Source organism: Lynx rufus, unplaced genomic scaffold, assembly GCF_022079265.1.
Source record: "Lynx rufus isolate CCGP_SWC_20201006 ecotype Redwood Valley unplaced genomic scaffold, mLynRuf1.p SCAF_15, whole genome shotgun sequence".
Taxonomy (NCBI): Eukaryota; Metazoa; Chordata; class Mammalia; order Carnivora; family Felidae; genus Lynx; species Lynx rufus.
In genome coordinates, this window is record NW_025814829.1 from 32505551 (window position 1) to 32512851 (window position 7301).

Consider the following 7301-nt stretch of genomic DNA (forward strand, 5'->3'; position numbering starts at 1 on the left):
CTATACCTTCCCTTCTCTCTCTTTCTTTACTCCCTGCACCCCACCCCTACGCCAGTTAATCAATGCTAAGAACTTGGTATGTATACTTCCACTTTTCTTCATGCTCACATAATCGTATATTGTGTTTGCCTCCTCACAACAGTGACCAGCTACAGAGGTTTAATTCCTTGAGGGTTTATGCTTATATGAACAAAGCCCAGGGCTCCATAAAGTGATCAGGGAGCTAGGTTCCTTCAAACTGTCTGCCTTGCGATCTTTCACACGGTCATATCTTCAAAGCCATAAAAATGTTTGTAAAAGTGCCAGCTATCACATTCCCATTTCAGATAAAAAAAGAGAATACCACTCCCCAGCCCCAGACGTAGCAGCCAACGAGATGTTGATGCCCAAGGAGAGCCGTATTGTCATTATGAACTCCTTTTCAAGAAGGGAGCGACGATAGCCAAGGAAGACATCCACATGCCTAAACCCCCCGAGCCAGCAGACAAGAATGTGCCCAATCTTCACATCATGAAGGCCATGTAGTCTCTCAAATCACGGGGCCACGTAAAGGAACAATTTGCCTGGAGACATTTCTGCTGGTATCTTACCAGCCAGGGTATCCAGTATCTCTGTGACTACCTCCACCTGCCCCCTGAGATTGTGCCTGCCGCTCTGTGTCACAGCCGTCCTGAGATGGCAGGCCAGGGCCCGAAGGTCTGGAGGGAGAAAAACCTGAAAGACTCACCTGAGGGGACACTGACAGAGACAGAGACAGGGCTGTGTCCCTTGGTGCCAACAAGGAAGCTGAGGCCGGAGCTGGGTCAGCAACTGAATTCCAGTTTAGAGGCGGATTTGGTCATGGTCAGCCACCTCAGTAAAAGTGGAAGAGATGATTTTCTGTTAAATAAATCTGTAGGCAGAAAAAGAAAAAAGAAAGAAAGAGAAAGAAAGAAAGAAAGAAAGAAAGAAAGAAAGAAAGAAAAAGAAAGAGAGAGAAAGAAAGAAAAAGAAAAAAAGAAAGAAAAGGGGAAGACCAATAGCAAGAAAGAGCTTCACCAAACAGTCCAAAACTCCCATTATACCTCATTGGCCACTCCGATCTGCAAGACAAGGCAGGAGAAATGTACATACACACACACACACACACACACACACACACACACACACACACACATGCACATACACGCACACACACATACATGCTAACACACAAAAGATGTTAGGGTTTTTGTTTTGCTGTTAGCAGCAAAATTGAATCGGAGGACATATACACTGTTGCATAAAGCTCTTCCTACTTAATCATATTTAGTGGAAATCCCTCCAAGTCACTGAGTATAGATGTAGGCTATACTTTTTAAATGGCTCCGTTACTCCCCATGATATGTGCATGCTATAATGTATTCAATCATTCCCCTAATGGTGGGCATTCACTTCTTTTCAGTGTTTTGCCAACCACAAACAACAGCAAAAAATACCTTTGTACATGTATCTTTTCGACAGTGATTTATTTCTGTAGACTAGATTCCCAGCAGTCGGATTGCTGGGTTGAAGGCCATATATGTTTAACTGTTATAGTCTTTCCCTGATTGCCAAATAGTTTGCAGCAATTCATATTTCATCCAGCAATGGATGAATAGCCGTTTCCTCTTCACTTTCACCAGTAGTAGGTGTTATCACTGTTCTTAATTTTTACCAGTCCAGAGGGTATATAAAGTGCTATTATATTACTACTTTAATTTTAATTAGCATCTTTAAATATATTATTTAGACATTTGGATTTTTCTTCTGTGAATTGCATTCATATTATTTACCCATCTCTATCAGGTTTGTCTTTTCAAATCAGTTTCTTTTTCTTTTTTTAAGTTTATTTATTTATTATAAGAGTGTGTGTGTGAGCAGGGGAGGGGCAGAGAGAGAGGGAGAGAGAGAATCCCAAGCAGCCTCTGCACTGTCAACGTGGTGCCCGATGTGGGGCTCAAACTCACCAACTGTGAGATCAGGACCTGAGCCGAAATCAGGAGTCAGACACTTAAGTGAGCCACCCAGGCACCATTCAAATCAGTTTCTGAGAGCTCTTTGTATATTATGGATATTAATCCCTAATTAGTATAGTGCAATTTGTATACTAATAGACTATATAAAAACTCGATTGGATCCTCTTTGTCTGCAGCATAAAATCTAAGTAGTTTAACAAATCCAGGTGTGTTGTCTGAGCAGGAGATGTTATTTAGATGCCTTTGATGAGAACAGTTAGGCAACGCCCTCCTCTCCATGTATCTATTTACACCCACTGATTTACACAGAAGTTGAACAGTGAGCCTATGAGAAAGAGTCTGAATCTTGTCCCTAGTTGGATTTCAGTCATCTGATGGGCCTGAAGGAGTCATGATTATAAGTAGCAGGGGGACCCAAGAATTAAGTCATCATATAGAAGAAGGTGTCTGGCCCCTTAGATCAAATCCAGTAGTTAGGCCAGAGTGCCCGAGGGGAATGGCATTCTGGGTTCATGGTGGAAGCTAATGCTGTAACTTGCCTCACTAACCAGTTTGGCAGCATGTGTGCTCCTGTAAGAAAGTGGAGTGGGGAGAACTTCTGTGGAAGTTTGAAAAGCTGTTGGTGTGCAGTCAAGCAGCCTTACTGGGGAAACTTTATTTGAACGTTACCCAACAAGGGCATTTTCCCAGAGGGTTTGCTAGATCCGTGGCAATCATCTCTGGTCTTTAGATGCAGCAGTGATGCTCCAGTGTCAACACTATAAAGCTCAATAGACTGCTAGGTATTTGTGACAACGATAGGACGGAACTTCCAGCCTTGTGTTGGTACTCTTGTTGAAGCATTAAAGCCTGGGACTGCAGGATTCCAGCCTCGCTAGACATGGGCAGGTGATAACCTAGACTATTTCACCAAAACACGGAAGTACTCCCTGAAGAGTCTTCTAAGGACTTGGTGGAAAAGACCCTGAAAATACCTGATATTCTGCAAAGATCTCAACTTCCTTTAGTCAAGCCGATGGGATGCTGAGCTTGGGAGAGCTGGATATTGATGCTGGTGGCGTTGCCCCTGCACACACTGACTGGCGAAGCCTGAAACTGGTCGCTTTCATTCTCATTGTATATGTTATGGCCGCTGCCAACTCTCTGGCCTCACCTCCTGCATTTTCTCTGTCCCTCTCAAAGTTTTGGATTTGCTACACCAGTAGGAAACTCCTCCAAGCACCACACTTTGTCTACTATAACTTTGCTGATGCAGCTCTCTGCCCCTGAAACACCCAACCCCTCAGCCACATTATTTACTGGCTAACTCCTATCAGCTACTACCTCTTTCAGGAAGCTTTCCTTAGTTCTTCCCATCCGGGTTTCAGGTCCCTCCTTAATGTTCTCATAGCATCCTACATGCTCCCACACCCACCCCTTCTATTAGACTGGAAGCTACTTTCCTCAGCATTGAGTACAGTGCTTGACATATAATGGATGGTCGGTAATGCTTATTAAATGAGTGAATTAATGAATGAAAAATTAAATGTCTACATGTGCTCAATGCTGTACTCATTTCTTCGAAGAGAAATAAAGGGCATATCCTCTACCCTCAAGTGACTGATAACTCAGTTGAGAAGATAGAGGTGGGTTTTTTTTTATTTTTTATTTTTATTTTTTTGCTTTTTTCTCCCCCCAAAACTAGTAAATAATTATATGTCTTTAAGATTAAATGCTTAAGAGCATTGAGGGCTGGGAAAAGGGAACATAATGAAGTCACATACATCAGGAGAAAGGAATGCCCTATTCTGTTCATGAACATCTTTATATGGTACAAAAATAGCCTCCAAACATGTATCAAATATTGACTATGTGAAGCCTGTTGTGCCAGTCATAGATGCTACAAATTGGGAACATTACTGTCTTTGGAGACTTATTATCTAATTGGAACCACCCCAGATTCTATTTGGAAGTAGGCAGGGCATACACAATAATCAAACAGGTAACAAACAAGTACCATACCTCTAATGACAGGACAAGGTAGCTACATAAAGAGAAAGCAGGGGTGCCTGGGTGGCTCAGTCGGTTAAGTGTCCAACTGCAGCTCAGGTCATGATCTTGCAGTTTGGGAGTTCGAGCCCCACACCGAGCTCTGTGCTGACAGCTCAGAGCCTGGAACCTGCTTTGGATTCTCTCTCTCCCGCTCTCTCTGCCCCTCCTCCCACCCTCTCTCTCAAAAATAAAAAGATAAGGCAAGTCAGTTTGCATGTATTAAAAGAGCAAAGATTAAAGCAGAGATAATATCCAGCTGTGGTGGGCATGGGGTGAAATGAGTACTTTTGCAACTACTCGCAGAAGGGCAAATTGGTGCATATTTTCTGGAGGGCAATTTGGCTCCGTATATCAAGACTTTCAAAAATATTCCTACTGTTTTGACCCACTGGTTCTATTTCTAGTAATTTATATTAAGGAAATAATCAGAGGCATGGACACTTATGGACAAAGATAGTAATAGCAGTGTTATTTTTAATAGAAAAAAATAAAAATAGTCTAAATGTCGAACAATAGGGAATCGGCTAAGTAACTTACGATTCATCTGTATGACAGACATTATACAGCCATTAAAATCCATGTCGTTCTCAGAATTTTAGCATCGTGGGAAATTTCTCACAGCATAACATTAAGTGAAAAAGTACACAAAACTATATATACCTGTCATCTCCCACATTTTGTGGTTGCGAAAGGAAATACCCCCAAGATGTTAGCAGTGGTGGAATTATAGCTCTTTTTTTTTCTAAAAGTATTTATTATTTTACAGTTAGAAAATGGTTTTAATGTTTTAATGAAAGAAAATTGCTAGGACAAGGTAGTTAATGCTAAAAGCAAGAGGAGTCAGTGGCCGTAAAGTCACATTCCCACGGAATGGCTAGGAATTGCACCCAGTCTTGGCTTTCGTGCCGTGTAGCTATAGCCTTGTCCTCTACAGCCTTCACAGTGTTTGAGAGGGGAGGGCATGATGAACAAAACAAAGACAGGGGACTTGAGAGACTTCCCATGAAATCTTGTCATGGTCAAGTGTTTCATGGAAAGTCTGTGGGTGAGACCATGGCAGTCAGCATCCCATACCCTGTGTCCCTATGTACCCCTTTTCTTTTGTTTTCTTTTTCTTTTCATTTTTGTCACCCTTGTTGAAGAAAAGACTGGAACAACATGTCTTGAGAGGGTTTGGGAGGCGAGGAGAAAGGATTCTCACACTCACATCAGCAAGTGGGGATCATCACTTCTATCCCTAGAAGTCTGTAATGACTATTCAGGAACATCTGACCTGCCCCAGGCACAATGGGATCAACAGTGTCCCAGTTCTTTTGACCTCATGGGGAAGGGAAACTAAGGTAAGGATTGACGAGCAGAGAAGAAGGAACAGGCTCAGATGTTAGCCCAGCAAGTCAACCCAGTAATTACAATGCTTCAAGCAGATGACCAATGCAAAAGCTAGCTTCCATTTGTATCCCTTTTGCCCCGAGTTCATTAAGGGCTTTTACGTTCATTATTTTATTGGATCCTAACCAGAACCCTGTGAGAGAGGCACTAGTGTCCTCGTTTTACAGCTGAGATCTTTGAGGCTCAACAAGATGAATGGATCCGCCCAAGGTCTCTCTCAGTTAATAAGAGCTGGCACTGGAACCCGGGACTTGTGATTGATTCCTCTTTATTTTTTTTAACGTTTGTTTGTTTGTTTGTTTGTTTATTTTTGAGAGACACAGAGAGAGATGGCATGAGCGGGGAGGGGCAAAGAGAGGGAGACAGAGAATCCCAAGCAGACTCTGAGCCGTCAGCACAGAGCCCGACGTGGGGCTCCGTCTCACCACAGCAAGACCATGACCTGAGCCGAAATCCAGAGTCGGACACTTAACCAACTGAGCCACCCAGGTGCCCCTGATCCCTCTTTCTCATTTGACACACTGAGCTGTAAGAGATACATTTTCATACAAGAACACACAAGGAATATTAAAAAGCAAGAAGAAAAATGGAAGTGTGTTTACAAAAAGTTGGTTCATGTGATCTTAACCAATAGTTCCCCTTTTGAGATTCCTTTTCATTTCTCAGCCCTTATCATCAATGCCCAGGAGACATACCACAGACAGCACCGAGGCACCACCTCTGGACCTTAATGCCATGTTTGTGTTGTGTTATTCAGGCACAGTTGCAGAGCCTGGGCTTGGTGGGAGTTTCCAAAGGTGGCCCTATTTGCCAAAGGCAGTGCTGAGGCATGGGCCGTGTGGCCCGTGTGTCCTAGGCCTGCCACGGGCTCTATGTGGAGGAGTCTCTGGACAGGCTGCCATCTTGGACAGGCAATCTGGGTTCAGGCTGGCTCCCCTCCAGATGGCACTTCATTAGAGAAAAGCACAGTTAAGGCCCCACATGGGGCACACCTGTTTATCCAGCTCCATCTCAGATCCTGCCTTCCCATTGTGCCTCTGACAGGCACAGAAGTGAAACACATGAAGCTCCTGAAGCTCCTTTTGGCCTAGTGCTGTTTATTGTCACATTTAATTCTCAGTCCCACCGTATGGAGTGATTGTCTGAATTGTATAATTAAGGATCCTGTGGAACCAGGGAGTTCAAGCAACTTGTTCAAGGAAACACGACTAGTAAGTGGCCCACGTAGTACTTGAGCCCAGCTCTTTCCGGCAACAGAAACCAGGCACTTTTCAATGTGCTACCCAGCCTCTTCAGGCAACAGGAACTCTACAGACACCTCAGCTCACTCCAATCTATTGACCAACTTGAATGTGTTACCACTGCCGAGCAGGGGAGTGTACACGAAGACACATTCGTAGATCGTGCATGAGACAGGAGATAGCTCCTTTTCATTCAGCCAAGTAGATTTGAAATCCCTCTTTTCTTTTTTTTTTTTTTAATTTTTTTTTCAACGTTTATTTATTTTTGGGACAGAGAGAGACAGAGCATGAACGGGCGAGGGGCAGAGAGAGAGGGAGACACAGAATCGGAAACAGGCTCCAGGCTCCGAGCCATCAGCCCAGAGCCCGACGCGGGGCTCGAACCCGCGGACCGCGAGATCGTGACCTGGCTGAAGTCGGACGCTTAACCGACTGCGCCACCCAGGCGCCCCTGAAATCCCTCTTTTCTAGAAAACGTTCCTAGCCCCACCTGAATCCACTTAGCTATAGAACATCATACCTCCCTCCTTCCCTGTTTTAACCGCCGAATGATTGTCCTTTGAGACAGTTACAGAGCAGTGGCAGAAGCATTTCAGACCACCCGCAAGGCAACTGCCTGCATGTTTGCATGGGGGATCCTGTCGCAGGATTTTGGCCCACAGAA

The 7301-nt window shown here is 44.0% G+C and overlaps 1 pseudogene; it reads left to right on the top strand.

Moving 5' to 3' along the window:
• The first annotated feature begins 376 nt into the window (after window positions 1–376).
• LOC124510426 (40S ribosomal protein S10-like) lies at window positions 377–860 on the top strand (annotated as a pseudogene).
• The last annotated feature ends 6441 nt before the right edge of the window (window positions 861–7301 follow it).